At 41.8% G+C, this 24,930-nt stretch overlaps 1 long non-coding RNA gene across 1 annotated transcript in view; it reads right to left on the bottom strand.

The window, feature by feature from the left end:
• LOC146810213 (uncharacterized) overlaps positions 1–24,930 on the bottom strand; it is a 294,908-nt gene that overhangs the window by 130,925 nt on the left and 139,053 nt on the right. The window contains exon 2 of the long non-coding RNA XR_014966562.1: positions 4,284–4,357. This is a non-coding gene — a long non-coding RNA (uncharacterized LOC146810213). The remainder of the gene's footprint in view (positions 1–4,283; positions 4,358–24,930) is intronic.

Here is a 24,930-nt window from a genome sequence, read left to right as displayed (position 1 = left end):
ACGAAATGGAGTCTTCAGGGAGTTTACTGGACTCCAAGCAAAATGGGACAAAACGAATTGCTAGATTCTGGGAAACGCTAGTGATGTCAAATCCCTCAAGCAGATTGTATTCCTGCGTTTCTCGACTTCCTGTTAATTTGAGAGAGTCGAAAGGAAATATTATTTGAATAAATCTGATCTTAAAATTTGCTATAACTCTGCCCTCTATAGAAATTCTTTTCAAAGACTCAATAAATCTAAAGTTACTCGGAAAGAGCTAACAACGATGGCTACAGTAAAGTCTTCTAGACTTATTTAGAAAAAATAGAACCCCACACGAAAGCTACCTTTGATACTGGAACCCTTGAGGTGGCAAACCTAGTACAAATACATTGGGGCAGATTTACAAGCGTCAAATTCTTATGCCTGCTTGAAGCAGGCGGAAGGAGTGACGCAGCACAATGAGGATAGGCCTCCCCCTGCATTGCTGGAGTTGTGTTGTGCTTGCGGTTCGACTTCAGCAATGTGTGACTTTTGAGTCTACAGATGCGTCAGAATTTCTGACGCATTTGTAAATCCTTGCGCCATGGTGCGCCATATTGTAAATACGGCGCATCCATAGTGGTGCAAGGGTTTCTAATGGTGGCGCAGGAAAAGTGACACATCTTTACAGATGCGTCACTTTCTTGTAAATCTGCCCCAATATATTTTGCTCCAACTCAGAGGTCAATTGCATTGGGAAGAATTTCTAGCTCTCTGTTTACATTTTAGGAAACCAATCTTTGACATATTTGTAATTTAAAGCAGTCTTCAGTGTTATCTTACTATAAATGGAGCACAACAAGGGAGTATTTAGGGAACTGTATTACTTTACTGTGTATTTATATGTTACCTATGTTTGTATGTCATGGACGTTTCTACTTACTGCACTTCTGATTGCTGTTCAGCATTGCCCTCATCATTCCATTTGTTATGCTTGTAACTTAAACCTTGAGAACAAGACGCTGTTTATAGTCCTGATTCTCATCTGAATGTTTAACCTCTTCTATGCCCATGACGAGATAGTCTCGTCATGGAGCACGGTTGCGCTGTGCCCATGACGAGACTATCTCGTCATGGACCCCGCCCGCTAATGTAACGCCCGGCACAGGAGGGGGAAAGGGCGGGGCACTGAAGGGGTTAAATAGTTAAATGGATAAACAATAAGTTAAATGTGTTAAGCATTAAGAGTAGACAAAACATATTAATAAAAAAATAATGGAGCAATGGCTAGCAAATGGCCACTAGACTGGTGAACCATTAAGGAAAATAGAGGCAACCGCCTTACGGCGCTAGCACCATAGGCAGCAAGATAGTGCCAGACTGCAACAAATGGCCTTGTTAGAGAGTGTGGGGAGCACCTCAATGACAACATATAAATGTGCCTGAGACTTCATAAATCATTTCCCAAAACTAAAAAGCAAAGCCCATCTGAGAGGTACATGTTACAATATACATTTCATCAACGTAAATACCATGGTAGTACTGGATGTGGTGTTATAAAGTTGGGGTAGAGTGTTGGCAAATGATTACTTGGTTTTTGCAAAGATGGTTGATAAAGCATGTAGATAATGAGTAGTTCCCTGATTTTCTAGGCTGTGAAGGAAGAGAGCACCAGTCAATTTGTCACTACAAAGTGCATCTGAAAGGCCAGGCAACCCAATAATTCTCATCACACAGCTGTATTAATTGAAGTATTCTTTTAGTTAGAGGTAAATGTTAAGAGCTAACAATAGCAATACGTCCATTAGCTGGCAGACATGTCCTTGTAAAAGGGCACGAAGGCAACACATTGAAAAAGTCCCATCTCAAGAGAAAAACCTGGGTTAAACAGTGGTGATGGGCACTATTCTCCCTGACTCTAACCACTAAAGCAACACTAGTTGATTGCAGTGCATGCATTGAAATCTGACTGAAAGTCTAGCTTCAGTGACTATGCAGGGGTCCATATGAATCCTGATAGGTACAACATAGGCACTGCACTGGTCCAGTGCCTTCAATGCACCTTCATATAGTCAATATATGGCAAGTTTACTCAGATTACATACCTATCACTTAATGCCCAAATTGAGACAGACACCAAGGTAATAATGAATCGGGATAGGAAAAACAGACGAGTCTCAGCAGCTTCAACTGATGTGCGAAATATGTGCACCATCTTTTGCCTGAGAAAATTCAGTTGAATGAAAAGGTTGCCAATATGAATGTTTTGTGATTTTTTATCCCAATTTCTGATTTAAAATCTGTTCCATCCTCTACATATGCTAGAATTGATTTTGGATGCCTTCTTACAAACATCGAATGTCACCTAGAATGCACCCTACAGGTTTACTGATGAAGAGCCTTCTTCAGATGCCAGAAAATCATAACAAAGATGAGTACCCACTATCTGTCAGTCAACCACACGGAGGAGGAACTCGAATGGGTAGCCCTGGCGACACTGGATGACAAAAAAGATGCAGAGCACACTCTTTTCCAGAAGGAACAACGATGGACCTACCGCCTATGAACCTTTGACAAAGGACTTGATGATAATGGCTATCAGTTATTAACTAATAGCATACAATGTTTCTCCTAGGATGTCCAATGAGCCTCCAATGTGCCCTCTATTATAGCTATTTTTTTCCTTTATTTCATCTATATGTATCACAGGCATCTATATCAATAAAGAAGAAAATCTATTCTCTCCACCCATCTCAAATCCAAAATTTAGCAGTAGTCAATCTTCTTTTTGGAGCAAAGACACATTTTCAACATCTTTATCTATTTCTCGCCTATGAAAATAACAGCCGTCTAGAACTGGACATCAGTCCGACTGCTGTTCAAAATTCATGTTCAGAGTTCAATGTTTAACATTAAAAAAAGAAGGAATTTTCTTTTTCATATAATAAAAATAATTTAAAAAATCACAATTTTTTATTTAGAAATCTTTCTTCTTTGAAGATACACGCCGCACTATCGGCGTCGCTTTAAGATTACGAGCTCACACTGAGCCAAGGCAAATTTTTTCATAATCTCTATCTCGCTTTCTCATCTATGAAAAACAGATGCTCAGTACTTAAAATCAGATCGATGGCTCTCTAAAATTCACACTATAGAAGTTTTCTTTTTGAAGAATTTCCGAAATAGGCTATTTCAGTTATGAAAGTCTTTCATCCATTAAATCGCCCTTTTGGAAGGTACACGCCAAACTCTCAGCGTCGTTTTTTCGTATTATGGGCTCACATTCAACCTTCTTTCTACGCTCTCTTTGAAGATACATGGCGTACTATTGGTGTCGTTCTTTGATTATAAGCTCACATTGAGTTTTCTTTCTACATCCTCTGGTGCTCCAATTAGGGATATCTACGTAGGGGACACACACCTGTGACCAGTAGAAGCGGGATAGTCTGTATATATACTCCAGCTCTCTTGTCTCTTCTCTGCATTCAAGACGGGAGAGACACAAAGAACTTCTCCATTCAACCTTTCTCACAAGTAAATGAAATAATCCTGGGTACAGAAAGCTTGAAATTCACCTTTTCATTTCCGTTATCCTTGATCTGGTTCCCCACTTGGGTTTTATGTTTTTATACATCTCTATTCAGATGTGAAAGACCCGTATTTGGTCCTCCCCAACCCATGAGGCATTACACAATCCTACCATGTGGTATTTCTGTACCCGTTTTTACTGTTTATTGCATGTTCCTTTTTTAAGAATACTAATTTTAAAGAATATCCTTTGGATAAGAGATCACACTATACACCGCCTAAGCTTGTAAGCTCTAGTCTCCTTCTCTTACTTTACCTTCACTATAGATTTGACAAAGAGTCCAATTACAATTTAACTGTTTATTTTGGATTAAAAATCCATAAAACACATCAAAACAAGTACAGTTCTGTGTGGACATTAATCACATATAAAACATTCTAAAAATTAGTAGAGTATACAAATGTTAAAAACACAATTGTAACAATTAAAACGAAATAAGATGTTAAAAACGCAACCAATAGAAAGTTTATACTGTACCCTTAATGTGCACAATAGTATTCTTGTGTGTGACAGTTGGTGTGGAGACGGTCACTGGTGAGTCCCCACACCAACTGTCATTACCCAAGATTCCACCCTTGAGTCCGGAATCATTGCCTAGCAAGATTCCATCCTCAATCTTCTTAGCATCAAACCTAAAGTACTAAAGTGTCACTAATCCTAAAATGGGAGAGAAAACAGATGCCAGTGACAGTAAGCCATTTCCTAATAAACAGGCACGCAGGCAATGTCTTACCATTTTTAGAGTTCTGGATCTCATCAGAAAATTGAAGCCACTTCCCTTAACATGGATTTAGGAATGCAATACATCTGTAAAGACACAAAGCAATATATTAGTCCCAGTATTGAATTTGGCACTATTTTATGCAAACCCAAACAGAATAAACAAAATACCCAAATATATATATATATATATATATATATATGGTCACTATTTCATGTCAAGAAAGTGGAATGCAATGTACTCAGCAGCCAAGCTCCACCTACATGGCTGAGAGTAGTTATTCCTATTGAAACCTTCATTATATTGTATTGTACTGTAATTGCATTTATATAGCGCTTGCTACCCCTGACGAGGTGTCAAAGCGCTTTTTCGGCAAGTAGCACGCTACTCTGGACCCATAAAGGATTAATGTTGAGTTAGTATAGTGAGATATGAAAGTAATTTGAGTGGTGGATAGGTTAGTCAGTTATTTGGATTCAGAAGGATAGCGGAGGTATAGAAGATGGAAAAAAGGTTAGCATTTATATCGCGTTTGTTACCCCTAATGGGGTGTTGAAGCACTTTCTTGGTGAGTAGCACGCTACTCCGGAACCCATAAGGATTAGTGGTGAATTAGTATAGTGAAATATGAAAGTAATTTGAGTGGTGGATATTAATCAGTAATTTCGATTGAGAAGGATAGCGGAGTAGCAGCCTTTTAAACATGTCTGTCTTTTCAACAGCAACAGGAATTCACAGCCACTGCACATGGAACAGGAAGAAACTCATTGTAAGCCGCACACCAATATTCAGGAGGCATTTGTTTTTAAGAACATAATCCAAATATAGATTAAAATAGATTACTAAAAGAGGTAGCTCCAAATTTAGTGATAAAGCCTCTGACACACTCTCCCTACACCAGTGAAGGCATTGGGCAGAGGCTGTTTGCCAGTTTCCCATTCCTGATAGCAGATGAGGGAATGACGGAGGGAAATAATATTGTTGATACTGCACCCAGTTCATGCTTTACTTCTGAAATACCTAGCTCTTCCCCTGAGCTTCTAAAGGTCGAGAAAAAGGTCTCAGGAGAGCAGGATCGTGAGGGCAGGAATTGCATTTATGTTTTTTGTGGAAACATTTACCATTTAAGGGATGAAGAATCTGAGCAGTTAAGAGATATAGCAGCCTACATTTATTTGGACAGCCCACCATTATTACTGGTATCAGAGCATACTTCACCAAGTTGTTGGTATTAGAGGGCTAACCCTATTGATTTGAGTGGCCCTATTCATTCCACATCCAGAGACGTTTTAAAGCATGGGCAAAGTGGGCTCTGGCCCAGGGCCCCAGTCTTTCAGGAGACCCCTGATAGAGCCACCTCTTTACTGCAGAGAGTCTTGCCCTGATGACCTTGAATAATTCTTAAACAGATTGTAATGGACTCTCACACATCACCCGCTATTCCAAATAAATGAAAGGAAAATGATTTTTGAAACAGACATTTTGCAGGGAAATGTTGCATTTATGTTTCATTCTTTCAGATCAAAGCAGGACCTAACATATTCATGTCACAGGTTATTTACAGTAATATTAGTGTGCTGCTGCTGTGTTACAATATTGAAAACACACCTCACTATCTCTTAAATATTAGATGTAAACACATTTAGAATATGGACCGGTCTGCCTGTCCACTGTCAATGACCTGGGCAGAGAGGGCATGAAAGAGCTGAAAATGGATCATAGATTCAAAGCTGTTGCGAACAGGGGCCCCCAAAATACATTTGGCCCAGGGCCCCCAAAATCCCTAAAATGTCCCTGTCTACATCGAGTTCTTCGACAAAGCCCATTAGTCTCTAAACTGACAAACACTGTCCAGGGAACCAGGCAGCTTCCCCATGCCAGGATCCTGCGTGAGTTGCTGCACATCTCTCTTCCTCCCCTCATTCTCAGTTGCTCATCTTCCCCAGGGTGCCTTTGTGGGCTGCCTGAAGGCTTTATTCCAATTTGCTCACAGAAAATATTTCAGATTATAGCTCAGTTACGATTCAATTCCAAGAACATGGAACTCATAGCTATGGCACACAGAGATGTCAAGAAGTTTGCAGGACTTCTTAGGTTCTACAGACTAGTCACATAACTCAATATTTAAGAGTTTATACTTATAGTATGTTGATTGTATTGATGCTCACAGAGTAAAGCTTTGAATAACCACAGTGCTAGTCTATGTGTGTGGCCTTTAAAACTCAGATTTTGCATTAAGCATAGTACCCTTCTCCCATCATTCCCTCTCTATTTCACTTTCTTCTGCTTTCTTCTAGCTTCAGACACGTTTGTCAAAGGAGATCTGACCTATTAATATCTATGTTCGGCTGCAGATATCATTTTTGATTTCACTTATAATATACTTTACAGAATCTTCAAGTTCTTATATTTACTGATCTATCATAGAACTAGCAAACTAGCAAAACAGCCTATGATCTCACAACATCTATACCAATAAATCTCAACACCTAAAAGCACAAAAAATATTCAAACAAATAAATAATACTTTATCCATAGCTGTCTCATTCATAGTGTTGATCATAATGTGAAATGTAACCTGACGTTATACATAATTTTTAGGTTTTCGTTAGCTAAGACCTTCTGATTTAAAAATATATATAAGTACAATATACTTATTCAAAGGGCTTTAAGCCAGCTTTCTTCATCCATTAATCTGTTTGTGTGTCATTCACATTTTGCTTCTGCTCACTACAGCATACAGCATGGGGCAGTGGGTCACCCCACTTGCGCCACTGAATTACTTTACTTTGAGTAACTATATTTGATTAACTATACTTTGCTCCATCTCAAGGAGCACATCTGCACACAAGCTAGTTTCCTTCGCTGCCAATGTTTTTGTTTCTAATTTATTACTTTGATGTTCCCTTTGTGTTTACAGTCTGATGTGATATCAAGATGCTTTACACAGTGAGCCAGGTGATGGGACAGGCCCCATTCCACACTTTATAAGTTCAAGTATCTGGCCAATTCTGTTGTAAATTCCTTTTGGATTGTCCTTAATCTGGCTGCTAGCATTCACAGCATTACAGATTGCATCACTTTGAAACTGTTCTGTAATAAATTTTGAGAAGCTTTAATATTATACATGTTTATTCTGGACTCAATTTCAACAATGGTTCTTTAATAAATTTTGCCCAGGAAGAAAACCAGCATTTATTGTGTTTAATTTGCATCACTTATAACTCTTTTTAAAAATGCTCTTCTTACTTTCTTTTTTCATTCTTTCCTTTCATTCCTTTTATTTTCCTTTCATTCTTTCTTTTCCATACCTTCATTCCTTCTGTCCTTTTATCTATTCGTCTTTCATTCCTGCTTTCATTCTGCTCTTCCTGCTTTCTTGCTTTCCTTTTTTCATTCATTCATTCACCCCTTCCCCCCCCCTTTTTTCCCCCGGAGTTTTATAAAGACTGAACTTGACCCAAAGGTATCAGCATGCTTTACATGAGCACCAGTTGCATTACAGCAGCCACATTCATTTTGTTAGGCACAGGGAGATTAAGTGATTTGCCCTGAATCACAGGATTTTGAGCGTCCCTTGCCGAGACTCAAACCTGGTTCCCCTGCTTCAAACACTCTAGCCATTAGGCTGTATCCTCTCACCCTCTTCTTTGCTTTCTTTTTTCTTTCATCCCTTCATTTCTTGCTTTCCTTCTTTCTTGCTAACTTTTTTCTTTGAATACTTCTTTCTTTCTCTCTTGCCTTTTTTCTTTTCCTCTGTCTAGCTTTCTTGCTTTCATTCTTGTTTCCTTCTTTCTTCCTTTCATTCCTTCTTTCCTTCACTCTTGCTTTCATTCTTCTTTCTTGCTTTCATTTATTCTTTCCTGTTTTCACTCCTTTCTTGCTTCATTTCTCTCTTTCTTTTTCTCTTTTCTTTCTTTCTTTTTCCCTTTTCTTTATCTTTCTTTCTTTAATTGTTTCTGTCTTTTTTTCCTACTTTCTCGCTATCTATTTTCTCTCTTTCCTACTTTCATTTGTTGTTTATTTCTTGCTTTCATTCCTTCTTCCTTGCTTAGTCTTTCTCTTCTTTTTTCTTCCTTCTTTCTGTCTGTCTTTCTGTCTTTCTGTCCTCTGTTCTTTCTTTTTAGTTTTCCTTTCTTCTTTTTTACCTTTTTTCTTTTTTCCTTCCTTCTTTCTTTCCATTGTTCTTTCCTTCTTTCTTGCCTTCTTTATTTCTTCGTTGCTTTCTTTCTTTCTTTCTTTCTTTCTTTCTTTCTTTCTTTCTTTCTTTCTTTCTTTCTTTCTTTCTTTCTTTCTTTCTTTCTTTCCTTCTTTCTTTCTTTCCAATGCAGCGTTGTGATTTGTTTGAGCGCCGTGGTGGGGAACTTACAAAGAGCGCATGAACTATTTGGCTGGCCCAAGAGGGCCGGCCAAACAGTCATGTGCACTTAGGGAGTGCAAACCACTCCTCCCCTGCTCTGGCTAGCCCCATGAAACTCCACATTAAACAGTGTCACTGATTGCAATAGGAAAAATAAAATGATAATAATGATACGTAATTGTCATTTTATTTTTCCTTTTGAACAGTGGGGCGATGCTCCTCCGCCTTTGCGCAGGTGCCGCCACTGAGTTTGTACTATAAGCAGTGGGTTAGGGCATCTGTCCATTGTCCCAGACCTTTCTGCAAATTAACATTTGGTGTAATCTGTGTACATATTTATCCTGCTTCCACATCATCCACCATTTTGTTTGGTTTGATAAAGCTTTGGGATGATGTGTCTCTCAGGGATTCAACGATGATCTGCACAACCTAAGACGCTAGAATAAACTTAATTGATTTAACACAATGGACGGGAACAACATCCACAGAAGAGCCAGAGGGCTACTAATTGTCATACATCTCTCATAATCGTCAGTAGAGAGTAGCATGAATTCAGAGAAGCCAATACCCTAAGCACTCATTGGTGGAGGAACGGAATATGGAGTAGGGAATATTGAGAGACCAAAATGTCTTAGCCAAAATATTGATGATCAAAATATTAACAAGTATGTATATACGGATAAATGTAGGTTTACTTCGCTTAAAATCTATATCTATACATCTTTAAGGTTCGTAGAAGGAGTTAGGAATAGTAAATCTATAATTTATTTTTATATACGTACCTCCTCAATAATTAAGTTCTTAATATTGACTACAATATTCTAGAATGTCAATATTCCCTGCTATATATTTCAGACTACTGACGCTGTCCAATAAGTCTTGTCCTTACGATTCTTTTCTTTTTCACTGTTCTTAGGATCTTGAGGTGTGCCTTTCGTAAACCCTCCAGTAGTTGAAATCTGATCTTCTCCACTTTTTCAGAGAAGAAAGTAGATAGATTATTTACCATCTTTTGCGATGGTATTATTTTTTTGGCCAACACCACTGGTATTTTGAAGACATTAATAGTCTTAAAAATTTCTCTAAATAAACCTTCCTCAAGAATACATACTTTTGTGAATAATAGGCTTTTTTCGCTCAGCTACCATATAATTAAATATTTCATAAAATTAAGGGCATGTCCATTTGTTTATACCATTTTATCTTAATCTCATCTGTTATCATATTTTCTCTATTTTTAGGTCAGAGTTGAACCATGGAAATAAGAGAAATTTAGTTTTTATACCTTTTTAAAGAGGTGAATTGATGTTAATGAGACAGAATCTATGTACTTTTTGCAGCAGGGTTCATTATTAAGAACAGTGATATAGTGAAGCAAGTTCATTAGTTAATATAAATATGGGCAAAACAAAATGAAGGAATAATTGCAACAAAAACAGTGTTGTGATGTGAAGACAGTTCATTCTAGTATAAGTTTATGGATGAAATAAAGAGCTCAGACATGGAGTTTGGCAAACCAACTGACGAACAGCTGACGTTTCGAGGTTCCAACCAGGCAATGCAATGTAGAAAATTGAACAAACTAGGGGTTTCAATGACAAGCTCCATACATTACCAGTGAATTTAGGGCATTTATATCAATGCCTTTATGGCTTTTTTCAAGATCACAGGACCTTTGAGTACATGTTGTCACATGACTTAACTACCAATGAGATTGAGCTTGAGGTGCCGATTGACACCTTTCTTTCCTAGGAAGAGAGGGTGTTGCAATTATGCTCTATATTTTTCTCTTTGGAGGTCTCTCTAAGCTCTTGGTCAAGGGAGAAATTATCAATGTTAACTTTGGAGAACATAACCCTGTGTCTGCCTCAATTGCACACCCTTCGTTGACTTTCAGCCATTATGCTGAGACTCCAATTCGCATGCAGTCCCAACACAGCGGCTTTAGGCTGGCATTATGTCTCCCCAATCTTAATACATTTTTAGCTTTGCTGATCAGGAATGAATTTAATATGTCTTACTGGACGACTTTTAGGGGATCATATAATGGCTGTTTTTTTGAACTTATGTAACAGCATTAGAGTTGCTTTACTTAGGCCTGTGCAAATTTTCATCATAATCATACCTTGTTGGTTTGATGCATCTTTATTCTTTGGCAAACAGATGTTTAAGCCTTGCATTTTCTTCTAGACCAAGAGTTGCTACAGAGGTTACATTCTCTCATGCTTTTAATAAATTCGGGGTTTTTTCAAAAAAAGGAAAGCAACGATAGTAAGAGAAAAATGGAAACCTCTGGATTTGCTGCCTCATTGAAGAACCTATAGTAGCTTTGGTCAACCATGAATTCAATTCGAAATATTAACAGCTCAGTCTCTAACATCAGCTGTTATATTATTGGTGATGATTAGGTTAAACATTTTAGGGCATTTATTACCCACCTTCTCATTCTTATACACCTATCTCTTCTATTGGTTACTTGGTCAGGGGTCGCATGTTCATTTTTACCCTGGATGAAGTGACTGAAGCCATCTAGTTGAGTACTGAGAGTAAAACCCCTGGACCCGACAGGGTGCTCATTAATGTGATTAAATATAATATAGAGCTATGGGCCCTGCTCCTTCATTAATGTGTTTAAAAATGTGGATACCTTACAATTTCTTAGTTCATGGTCCACTTTCATTACAGTACCCATATTTAAAAAAAGGAAAATCAAGCGGAACTTTTTGTTACAGGCCAATCTTGCTGATTGACTCCAGAGTCAAAATTAGAGGCAGTCATCTACAATAGGATGCATGATTAGGTCTGTGACAACAATTTACTCAGCTTTTGTCAGTATGATTTAGGGAGTGGCTTTGTACAATGGAGCAGTGCATAAGTTTACTTCTGATCATGAGTAAATATGCCATTGCTAAGCACTGCCCATTGTACCTAGTCTTTAGGATCTCATGTCTACATTTGACTGTGTCAATCGCACAAAGCTATGGACTCCACTGTTCGAATTAGGGCTTGATGTATACATGATACATTCTCTATCTGTCCTTCATAGTGATTTCTCAGCCAGAGTGAGATTTGGATCTTGTGGCGACCTTCCTGACAAGTTTTATTTACATGGAGGTGTTCTTGCACCCTTACCTTTTATCTTATATATTTACAAACTCAACTTCTGCCTGATTAAAAGCATGGTCAGATGTGGCTGGTGTTCGTACGTCAAATTCTTTTATAAGCAGACAATGCTGTATTCATTTCCAATGCCTTGAACGCCCATCGTCAATTAGTTAGAGCTCTCCCCCAATTTATGGCGCACTTAAATATTATCGTTAACTTTTCTGGCTCCCATATTATGATGGCCCGAAATGTCCAAGATTGACCAATTTAAGCTTTAACAAGAGTGGGTAACTTTCCTTATTTAGACATCTTTTTGACACCTCAGGGACTTGGGATAAAAACTTTACTAACCGCTGTCTGATGTTTACATAAGCTGTGGGAGATATTCTTAATTCATCACACTGTGTAGGTGGGAAACCTATCATCCCCTTCTGCTGTCTGATGGTTAGACAAGCTGTGGGAACTATTTTCAATTAATCACACTGTGTAGGTGGGAAACCTATCTTCCCCTTTCTTGAGGTATAAAAAAGCCAATTTGTACCTACGCTCATCTACAGGGCAAAGGTTTGGGGGTATTTCAACAGCTGGTCATTACAGGCAGAGCAGAATCGCTTCTGCAGGTGTCTTCTCTCTGTCCTGCCCTCTACACCACAATATATTTGCCACAAGGAGACTGGCCTTAATTATATGGAAGATCTAGTAAATCTGGACCCGATCTGTTTGTCGCACTATATTTGGCTTAATCCCAATACAACATTTAATCATAAGAGTATTAGAGATTGTCTGTCATTTGAAAATGGACACACACTTCTGTGGGTGGCTTATAGCCCAAGAGAGCTCAAATAGCTTAGGGCAGGCCCATCTTTTTGATGATCCATCTTCTTCGCCACAAAGATAAATCTCAGATTAAGCGCTTATTTATGGAGAAAAGGCTAATAATACGGGAAATGGATGAACTTGGAAAACCTATAGTCAGGTTACACGCCGCCCTTACGACGTGTCATGGCATGGAGCCTAACCTGGTTCTAGTTCCAAGCCACTGCGAGAGATCCCTCGTACTATAATTTAGAGCAGGCCCGATTAGAGACCTGTCTTAGGGGTGGGGCTGAACTCACAGAATTTCACTCCAGGAATACTACAGAGTTACATTAAAAAAACACAAGATTCCGCGGAGTTTGGCCATTGGGCGGAAATTTGCATGCTGCGCTGCTCGTGCTGTGATTTAATGCCGGGAGCAAGTCTTGTGCTGAAAAATCTATGCGAAAGGCACCACACAGTGCACAAGCGTCCACAGCAATTCAAGTTGATTTTGCCTCTGCTTGAGTAGAAAATCTACTTGAGAAGTAGCCCTTTGGCTGCTCCCACAACTGGTCATGAGTGCCCATGTTAGAAAATCTCACTGGAAGTCCTGCTAGCAACCGGAAATCACGCTAGGGGATGCCAAATCTCACGTGCTCACATTTTTGAAGCCTCACAGAGAATTAATTCCGTTATGTGGCAACTGGCAGAATTTGGCTGGAACTCTGCATTGCAAGAGTAATGTAGAGTCGCCAAATTCCGCCAATTCCGGAAGCTGACATTTTCTGCCCAGGCCTATTTCGGTGCTTGCCTTGAAGGCAACAGTGATAGTGCCTGTTTATGTCCCTGTGATGGAGCCTCCAAACAGTCTTATGTTGTTTGCACCAAACAAACTTTAGATTCCCTCCTAAGAAATATCAACTTTAATAAGTGCAAGGTTGCGATATGCTATTTACAGCTATTGAATGAGCGGTCTCATTTCTTGAATCTGCTGTATACCATCAAAATTCCATGCTATTCTAAGCTAGTCCTGTTTATTTTTATGTGTCTATATTTACTGGAATTTGCAGCTGCTTGTATTTTATCTTGTGCTTTAATGAGTGTCCGTGACATCTGAATAAAGACAATTTGAATCTAAGTTTGAATTATGGCTAAACAAGGTCAGAAGCAGCTGGAGGATAGAGGCAAAACAAATAAATTAGTAAACAGTTGTGTTACATCCTCAGATAAGAGTTGTCGAGTCGACATGCGTCTAGAAACTGAGTGTCATTTTATTTGAAGGCTGTGGCATTTTGAAAGCTACAATTGTGTTAAAAATGGACAGCTGTGTATTCTTTCTTAGCAGGCAACTTTAGAAGCTCAGTCGAGATACCGCGGCCAATATCACTCCAAGTCAGATAAATCTGACTTTTTATCAAAAGCGTAGGAGCTTCAAATAAAACTAAATTAAGAATGCAGAAGGAATTGCATCTCCAGTGTTGCACTGATATATGTGAAATGTTTCAATCAGGACTGATCACAGCTAAATGCATAATGTGGTGTTAGTGGCAGTTGTGTAGCGCATAATCTGCCATAACTATGGCCCCATAGAGCCTTGTGTGGAACAAAAATCTTTATAATCCATAAACAATAGTAGTTTCCAGTAACCCAGTTGTCTTTCAGGCTTATGTATGTCGCTACACAGAATACAACTACATTGAAATACAACCACATCTAATCCACTATATGTTAATCACTAGTCCTGAGATTGCCACTATCAACAATACCACTACTAAGAATACCTCTAAAGCGAAAATGGTAAATTACAAGCGTATGTGTACTAATCTTACTCTCATCCTAAATCTTATTATGATCCTAAACCTTGCTCTGTATACTGACACTAAGCCTAGTCCTAAATCTTTATTGAATTGTACTCCTAAAGCTAAACCTACCCCACAACCAAATCTTAATCCAAATGCTAACTGTATCGCACCCAACCTTACACCTACAACTATCCCATACTCAAAACCTGCTTTTTCTGAATTGAAGTCGTCTCCAATGATAGAGACTCTGGGGGCTATTAACAAAGATAAACTTACACATGAGTATATCAACATGTCTACGTTTACTCTTACACTTCGTAGTAATTTGACTACTTTTGGCGAGTCACCATATTCAAATGTAGAACAGAAGGCTACAGTAATATAAACGTAACTGTAAATGAATTATTTATTTAGTTGATATACAATAATTTATATAAAAATTATTTTTTAAGATATTTCATTTACACAGCTAAAGTAAAATGTTTATATGTATTTATTATGTAGACAAAACATATTAAGTTATATATAGAATTAATTCCAATTAGTTTAATGATTTTTTTAAATAAAATAATTATTATCAATTAGTATATACAAAATGTTAAACATTTAATTAAATATATATATTTATATAAGAAGTCAAAATAAATCTATTTATTTTAACATTATGTCTTCTGAGCTGCCCCATTATTTTCTACGGGAGGGTATTTAAGTACCAGTGGTTGGCCGTGGGTGGTGTTGGGCTTACTCCAGGTGTGAGCTGGAGTACATTTACTACTGATTTGGTACTTTTGTTTGACTGTAGTAACTTTAGAAGTGCTGTTTGTGAATAGCTATAGGCTCACTGTTTTGTGGGTGGGTGCATAACCTCCCAAAACGTCTTCTTAAACTCTCAATATTCCTCCTAAAACTCCTCACATTTAGTAGTAAATATTCTTCATTTTCCAGCTACGTCCCCTTTCCCTCCCACGCTTACTACCAACACATATGCACGAAGAACAATTGATGGACAGAATGCGAAACAATGTCAAACATTCACCCCAGTACAGAGACCTGGACCTAAAACATTCACCCCAGTACAGACATCTGGACTAAATCCATAGTTTGTTTTGTTTGCTCTCCATGCCTTTCCAGTTTAGACCCAGCCATATGCAAATCAGTTTTGACCCTGTTCCACATGGGAACAGTCCAGCCCGAACTGCTAAGCCAGGTCCTAGGGGTGAGTGTCTGAAAAGTTTCAGTGCTCCGTCCATCATCTCCTTGAGTTTGTTTTGTTTGCCATAAGTTGGCAGGGTATATCCAGACGTCGGTCCCTTGCTCACTTTGCCACTGGATTCAAGCTAGCCTGGCTGATGAGGGGTGTTACCCCGAAACCGGTCCCAGGATGCTTGTTTCTGGTCCAGGGAAGACCTGGTTTGGCAGTTCAGGCTGGACTCTTCCCATGAGGCACAGGGTCAAGACTGATTTGCATACCACTGAGTCTGAACTGAGGTGGCGAAGTGAACTAAAGAACGATGATGGATTCAACCCAGATCTGTGACTGGGGGTGAGTGTCTGAAAATGTTTCAGCGCTCCGTCCATCATCTCTTTGTGTTTGGTTTGTAAAAGATATCTGCTATATCAAAACTAGTGAAAGACGCCTTTACATAAGAAATCCAGGGCATTTTATGCACGTTGTCAAATAACAGACAATCAGTCAAAATCAGACGATTTAATTGGGCACCCTCCCTAGACCATAACTTGACCCAACACAACAGGGGCTTTACCGCCACCAAGTCGGCAATGTATTTAACATTCAACTCTACGTGTACAGAGAAGGACGGAGTGGTCTGGGCCACCCTCAAGATCTGCATTAAAAACTTGTTCTGTGCAAGCTGTATCTTATGCACGGGAGTGTACACCCACACTGCACTTCCATATCAGACCTTAGAAAGACATTTAGAATGATAAAACTTTATTAGTACACTTGGCGACCAAGAGCCCAGTCTCTGGGCATAACTAGCTAGGGCGCCCATTGGCTTGTTCATCTTGCACACCTTTCCCTCTACCGGGGACTTCCAATTCAATTTAGCATCGAAGAGCATACCAAGGTAAGAGAAATACGGGACCTTTGCCAGTATAAGACTCTCCACCTGAAAGGTTTTGGACCTAGTCGACCGAGGGTCAACTTCCAGAACAAAAGATTTTGTGAAGTTGATCGTCAGGTCTAATCTGTCCATAAAAAAAAAAACCTGTCTATTAAGCCCTGCAAATCCATGGCTGTACGGGCCATAAAGGCTGCATCGTCTGCGTACAATAAGACTGGCAATGATTTTGTGCCAACTCTAGGGCAGTCAGACTGTACTGAAGAGAGAGCATGTTCTAAACCATTAATGTACAAGGTGAACAGGAACGGCAAAAGTATGCACCCTTGAAGAACACCTCTTACACAATTGAACTGATCTGTAAGGCCCACCCCTTGAGAATGTCTAACCGCTGCTGTAGTGTGGGCATGGAGGTTTTTAATAGGGTTGCAATGTCCGGGTCAGAGCCAAATGAGAGGAGAACTTCCCAAAGCTTCTTTCTATTTACCCCACCGAAAGCGGAAGTAAGGTCCATGAATGCTAAAAACAAAGCACCAGGCTGGGCCACAGTATATTTATTAATCATTAGATGGAGGTTTAAACACTGGTCAGCCATTGATTTGCCCAGACGAACACCATACTGGACCCTACCAAGGACCTTAACAGCAGCATCAATGAAAGAAATGGGACAATAACACTGTGGAATGTTCTTATCACCTTTCTTAAAAACAGGTACTATAATGGCTGAAGACCAAGATGACAGGGCACCCTCCCTTACTGCAGCATTTAAAACCAAAGTCAAAACTGGTCCCAAAACCTCAATGTTGTCCCGAAAAAGGTCCGGAGGAATACCATCGGGCCCTGGAGCCTTATTGCGGGAAGGACCTGGTTTCCCTGACAGAACTCCTCAAGGAAAAATGTAACATGGGTTTTCCCCAATATCAGATCTGTCTCCTCCTCTGCCCTTTCATGGAGTCCAAAGTTGTACACACCCTTAAAATGTTCCACCCATTGTTGAGCAGTAATATGATGACATAAGACTAGCCCAATGGACTCAAAAAAGCAAGGTCTATTTATGACTCGTCAGAATAGCGCACTATCCATCAGCTTGGTTTACCAGATTATAACCTCATGAATGACCAAATGAAAGGAGAACCACACAAGGTATATATATAAAATATTTATTACTAAACACTCTTTGCTATCCTCTTTATGAGATTAGAGAGCAAGGCACACAATATTACAGTTCTAAAACAACAGTTAATAGCACAATATACAATGGGCCCCAGGGGGAGACCAAACCATATATTAAGAAAGTGGTATACGAACTACGACTTGACTAGACACAGTGCCTAGAGCATGTAGAATCGCTGGGACCCCAAGGAACCACCCAAGGTAGTGACACGGGGACCCACGGGGGACGCGTGCAGTGTGGGAACACAGCCGCGAACTCCGTACAATCCTATGGGAAAGTCGCGGTTGGAATTTTAAAGATTAAGGACACTTAGAAGAGGACTTGGAGCAAACCCTTCTAGACATAGAAGGTTCTAAGGCCAACACTCATGTGAGCACCGGAGTACTCGTGTTACCTAACCCCGGGAAGCCGGGTGCATAGGTGTCAAATTGTGTCGGGAATCTTCGGTGTTTTCAAGAACCTGAAAGCAGAGGGGACAGAGTCTGGGTCACTTGCCAGTGACCAGGGGCACGATAGACGAATGTCCACCAATGTCGGGTGTTTCAGATGCAATGAGGTGAAGCTTGACTCCACTGCCATGGGGACCAGGAGGCATCGACGATGACCACAGTCTGCAAGCGAGCTGTCCCACGAAGGATGTCGAGTGCTGGGGAGTCGGTGTCCGGATTGGAGACCAACAAGCCTTGGCAACGGCAACCCACGCAGTGCGAGTAAAACAGCTTCGGTGTGAACCCGCAAGGTCCTGTGGACTCCCCAAGCGATGGAGAGTCAGGGCACATCTGGAGCATCCAGGTAAGCCCATTGAAAGTTAAAGTACCCTTCTCAGGGACCCACAAGTCAACGGACAAGGGATTGCGAAGGGACCTCGAGAGGAATCACTAAATACCAGCCCACAGGACACTCGAGGAGTGTAGGCCAGTAATCTTTGGTGAAATCACTTCTCGGGGTCTGGACTACAAGTAGGACAAAGCACAGCTTCAGGGATCGCCAAGAAGCATATGCTGCTGCAAATGTGCATGGTGTCCAGGGGTTCGGGTTGCACGGTCCCCACGTGGGGCTTGGATCTCAGGATTGCTGAGAGCATGGATCGGCCTTAGGGAAAATTGGACACCCACCTCCTGTGTTGCAAAGTCGTCGTAGTCCTTCAGGAGCTGCGTAGTTGCAAACCGGAAGATGTGTCTTTGGTGCCTGCCTTGCGGGGGAGTAACTCCTTTACTCCAAGGGAGATTCTTCGGTCATCCAACGTCGTGTAGATAGTACAAGTTCTGGGATTCTGTAGCAGAATTTTGTCCAGGTAAATCTAAAGTCCTGTAGTCAGGGGTTCCTACTTTATACCCAAGGAAGGGGTGGGACAAACTCTGAGGACCCACCTGTGGGAGGGTCAGGACAGAGGGGTGGCTACACCATGTCCTTTGTCCAGTTTCGTGCCAGAGCAGGGGCTGGTAGCCCCTGCAACCGGTTTGAGCTGGACTACGCACAGTGACACCAAAAGTGCCCCCAGTGGAGACATCAAAGCACTCTTGGAGTGCACCCACCCATCCCCAATACACTAAAGCCTGTCTGGGAGGTGGGGACACCTCCCTGTGACAGAAAACCTATGGGCAGAACCGTGTCTGTGGCTGGCAGCATCCATTTTGTGATGCCAGGGCTTACAAAGCCGGTACTGGGTGTACCGGTGCTGTCAGGTTTCTCCCTCTAGTAGGGTGGAATCATACCTCCCACACCAGTTACTGGTGTTACTGGTGTGGAGGTATGATTCAAAGGTGTTTGACACCAAACACGACATGTTTCCGTGCAGCCATTCCAAAGTTAGCATTTACCGCAAGGTTATAATGCACTTAAGAGTATATGGTTTGGCTGCATCACAAGCAACCCCAGAATAAAGGTTCCGAAGGCTGCAGAGGGGCTCTGCTCATACATGGGCATCCTCTCACATAAAACCCAGCACCCTGCGTTCAGGATTGATAAGGCCTGCCATAGGGGTGACTGATAGGTTTATATGTGCAGTGATATGGATAGATATAGGCAACCTATATCTAAGTAAGGGGTGCATACACCACCTTACACAGGCTGCTGTAGAAGACCTGTTGTGTCATTTTGAATGGTCTCCCAGGGGTGGCATTATACATGCTGCAGCCCCTGAGAGGCCTCTGGGGTACCTATGGCCTAGGTACATAGTATACCATATACTAGGGACTTATAAGGGTACCCCAGAATCCAATCTGTGGTGTACCTAAAGTACATGCAATCAATTTAGAGAGGAAGCGGCTAGGCTGGGGACCTGGATAGCAGGGTCCCATCCAGACTAAAGTCGAAAAACAGTAAAACATCAGCAAAAAAAGTGGGGGTAACCATAAAAAGCAGATCCTACTCTCCTATACGACCCCCCTCAAATATAAGGACATTAAACTCACCTTGACCAGTTGAGTCTTCATGTTCTAAGTGGAAATACTTGGAGAGTCCATCTGCATTGGCATGGTTACTCCCAAGTCTATGTTTCACTGTATAGTCCATCCCCTGTAGGGAAATGGACCACCTTAAAAGTTTGGGGTTTTCACCCTTCACATGTTTTAGCCATAAGAGGGGCTTATGGTCTGTCTGAACAATGAAGTGAGTGCCAAACAAGTATGGCCTCTGCTTCTTCAGAGCCCAAACCAAAGCAAAGGCATTTCTTTCAATAGCTGACCAATGTTTCTCTCTGGGGGTCAGCCTTCTGCTAATAAAAGCTACTGGCTGATCCTGACCCTCATCATTCAATTGTGATTAAACAGCCCCTACCCCCAACTCAGATGCATCTGTTTGAACAATGAAGTCTTTGGAGTAGTTAGGACTTTGCAGAATGGGAACGGTGCACATGGCCTGCTTCAGGTCATCAAATGCCTTTTGACAGCTGACTGTCCACTGAACTTTCTTTGGCATTTTCTTAGAAGTTAAGTCATTCAAAGGGGTCACTATGGATCCATAATTGTTGACAAATCTTCTGTAGTACCCAGTCAGGCCCAAGAAAGGTCTGACTTGAGTCTGGGTGATTGGAGTAACCCAGTCCATGATGGTCTGGATTTTGCTCTGCAATGGTTGAACCTGGCATCCACCCACAAGGCGGCCCATGTACACAACCTGTCTCTGCCCTATCTGGCAATTAGTGGCCTTGATAGTTAGGCCTGCTTTTTGCAGGGCCTCCAAAACATTTCTTAGGTGGACCAGGTGATCCTCCCAGGTGGAGCTAAAGACAGCAATATCACCTAGATATGCTGCACTATAGGCTTCCAGGCATGTAAGGACTTTGTTCACCAATATTTGAAAAGTGGCAGGTGCATTTTTCAAACCAAAGGGCATCACCACAAATTGGTAATGCCCACTAGGGGTAGAAAATGCTGTCTTTGGCTTATTATCATCAGCTAGTCTGATCTGCCAGTAGCCAGCTGCTAGGTCAAATGTGCTCAGAAACTTGGCTGAGGCCAAAGTGTCTATAAGCTCATCTGCCCTAGGCATTGGATGGGCATCAGTCCTAGTGACTGCATTGAGACCCCTGTAGTCTACACAAAACCTCATATTTCTCTTGCCATCTTTGGTGTGAGGTTTAGGCACTAAGACTAGTGGACTAGCCCAAGGGCTATCTGAGGGTTCAATAACTCCCAATTCCAACATCTTCTGGACTTCAGCCCTGATACAGTCCCTGGCACGGTCAGGTTGCCTGTAAATCTTATTTTTAACAGGCAGACTGTCCCCAGTGTCCACTTCATGAGTGCACCAGGTTGTCTGACTTGGAGTCAGTGAAAACATATGTCTAAACTGATTGAGAATTTTTCTGCAATCAGTTTGTTGCTGGACAGTGAGGCTGCCTGCCAAGGCTACACCATCTACTGATGCATCATCAGGATTCTGAGATAGCAGGTCAGGGAGTGGTTCACTCTCTTCCTCCTGTCCCTCATCAGTAGCCATGAGCAAGCCCATGTCAGCCCTGTCAACATATGGTTTGAGCCTACTGACATGGAGCACCCTTGGGCTCCTGGGAGTTCCACGGTCCACCAAGTAGGTAGCCTCTCCCTTTTGCTCAATTATGGTATGGGGGCCACTCCACTTATCTTGGAGGGCTGCTGGGGCCACAGGCTCCAACACCCATACTTTCTGCCCTGTCTGGTAAACAGTCAGCACAGCCTTTTGGTCATGCCAGGTCTTTTGTAACTCCTGGCTAGCCTCACGGTTTTATTTGCGTTCTTCATGTATTTAGCCATCCTGGAGCGGAGACCAAGTACATAGTCCACAATATCTTGTTTAGGGGGTTTGAGAGGTAACTCCCATGCCTCCTTCACTAGACACAATGGACCCCTCACTGGATGTCCAAACAGAAGCTCAAATGGGCTGTAACCAACACCCTTCTGTGGAACCTCTCTGTAGGCAAAGAGAAGGCAGGGCAAAAGTATGTCCCATCTGCGCCTAAGCTTTTCTGGGAGACCTTTGATCATGCCCTTGAGGGTTTTTTTGAACCTTTCAACTAACCCATTACATTGTGGGTGATAAGGGGTGGTGAATTTGTAATTCACTCCACACTCCTTCCACATAGCAGTCAAGTAACTAGACATGAAGTTTGCATTTCTGTCTGATACTACCTCCTTAGGGAAACCCACTCTAGAAAAGATTCCTAGAAGGGCCCTTGCCACCACAGGTGCTGTTGTGGTCCTAAGGGGAATAACTTCTGGATACCCAGTGGCATGGTCCACCACCACCAGTATAAATATGTGCCCAGATGCTGTTTGAGGATCCATGGGACCAACTATATTAATCCCAAACCTCTCTAAGGGAACCCCCACCACAGGTAGGCGTATCAGGGGGGCCTTTGTGGTACCACCTGCCTTACCACTGGCTTGACAGGTGACACAGGAGCGACAAAACTCCTTGGTGTCTTTAGACATGTGAGGCCAATGAAAGTGAGGGAAAATTCTGTCCCAAGTCTTGTTTTGGCCTAGGTGTCCTGCTAAGGGAATATCATGGGCTAGTGTTAATAAGAAGCCCCTAAACTTCAGAGGTATAACCAACCTACTGGTAGCTCCAGGCTTGGGGTCTCTACACTCTGAGTACAGGAGTCCATCATCCCGATAGATCCTATGGGTTCCACTAGCATTCCCAGCAGCCTCATCAGCAGCTTGCTTTCTGAGGGGTTCAAGAGAAGGGCAGCTCAGCTGCTCCTGGCTCAGATCTGCCCTTGAAGGACCCCCTGTACCCAAGAACTCAACGAGATCAGGTTCAAGCTCATCTGGGACAGTTCCTTCTTCAGGACTGAGATCATCTCCCTCAAGAGACTGATCTGCTTTCTGAGTCAGGGGGGAAGACACTGCCTTACCCCTACTGCTCCTTTTCTTGGGAGGCGCCTGGTCCATTCTTCCAGGATCTGTTCAGTGTTAGACATGTTTGCCTGTTACCTGGTCATAGCAAACACATCTACAGGTATTCCCAACATTTCTGCATGAGTCTTGACCTCCACTTCAGCCCAAGCTGAAGTTTCTAAATCATTGCCAAGCAAGCATTCAACAGGGAGGTCTGCACTTACCACAACCTTCTTAGGGCCAGTTACCCCTCCCCAGGTGAAATTAACAACTGCCAAGGAATGGTCTATCCTGACATTGCTAGCATTGGTCACTTGGTACATCTCACCAAGTATTATTTGCTCAGGAGCCACAAGATCTTTTGTCACCATTGTGACACTTGCTCCTGTGTCCCTAAATGCCAAGGCCTCTTTGTCTTTCTTATAGGCTGCTGTCTGTATTTGCCCAGAATACTGGGACTGACAAATAGGGAGGTCATATCCATGCTTCCATCACAGATCAGTACAGCCTGAGTAGGAACTCTGACTAGGCCACAGTCCATCTCAGATCTCAGGGTTAACCCTACTACACCCTTATTCTGAGTACCACCACTGAGGTTCCGTGAGAATCGTAATGACACTTTTTGGGTGTGTTCGAATATGGACGAGTTTGGTATCTACGAACCGCAAATGACGAGTTTAGTGGGTGTACGCGTTTTCGCTACGCTACTATGTACGGTTCGTCTCATTCCTAGGTATGTCCATCTGAACCCTCGGGTTCCATTTTAGATGCGGCATCCATTTTGTTTCTTGCCCTCAAGTAGCCAGCGCACGGACCTTGTCCGCTTTGTGACCCTGGGATTCCCGAGCTTTCGCGGAGGACACGTGCTTCTTTGAAGGTGTCTTTTATGATGAGGGGGCTGACACTGCAAGGGCAGATGGCTCCGCTCGAGGCTCATCTTGCCGTGTTAGTCTATTGTTTCAGTCGTGCATGCATTAGGCGAGTCCTTTGATCCTGCAATCAAGTTCCCGATATTGCTCTTTTACACTCTTTTCCAAATCTGTTGTGCATCCTTGTTTTTCCTTTGCATCTGTTTCTGTCCCTTCTCCTAATTCGTTTACAGTCAGAATGGAATGTGCTTAATGTGGGGATAATGTGCTTTTACAGTTGGGAACCGGCAATGTTGCTGTAATTATGTTCCGGGCTTCTGAAACATGAATGCGACCCTTTGAAGTTTACTGTGGGAACTGAGTTGTAACCTTTTGTTCGTCATGTTGTGCAATGACGAAAATGTGTATAAAAGGAGCGATCCACTTGTACAATTTGAAGCAGTCTCTCAGAACCTACACGTTGTGTACTTCTTGCGATTACTGTCTCCCTGCAGTAAATAAACGCTGATCTTTGACGCCGCAGGAAGTGTCCCGTGTCTCTGTGTTTTGTACGCCGGAACAGGTAACCCACGAAGGTTTCAGGTGTTGTCCCCTGGCACCGCTGGGCCTTAGAATAGGCCAGTCCTTCAGTTGGTGCCCAACGTGGGGCGACATCAGCGGTACCTATCGTATATAATGAATATTGGATTCGTTATACTAAAAATGATGGTGTTCTTAGTTGGCCATCACATGGTAGTTTCGAAACTGCAATATTAGATAATCTTGAAGCTAAATTGTTTAAAAAGAAGGCGAGGCCGGCCATGTTTGATTCCTTTCGGTTATGGCGTAAAGAGGCCAAGCAGAAAGAAATCAAACAGATCAAGAAAAATAAGAGAGATGGTGTTATTACGGTGATGCGAAATGCAGAACAGTATCAGCGAGACAAAGACGAAAAGGAGCAGGAAGTTTCTGCTCAACTGCATCATATGGCGGTGGATAAATGTTATCCGGTTTTACCGTCTAGTTCTGATAAGACGGGAGAAGAAGCGGTAGAAGTTCCCATATTGTCTTATCTATTGAAATCACCACCTCCCTATGCACCGGACACTGTGGGTCCTGTGGGTCCTCCTGTTCCTCAACCTGTTGTTCTGGCGGCTTCTGGTCAGC

The sequence above is a fragment of the Triturus cristatus genome, chromosome 7 (genome assembly GCF_964204655.1).
Source record: "Triturus cristatus chromosome 7, aTriCri1.1, whole genome shotgun sequence".
NCBI classification, from domain to species: Eukaryota; Metazoa; Chordata; class Amphibia; order Caudata; family Salamandridae; genus Triturus; species Triturus cristatus.
The sequence above is the reverse complement of the archived record's forward strand: the minus strand, read 5'-3'. Positions and strand labels throughout refer to the sequence as shown.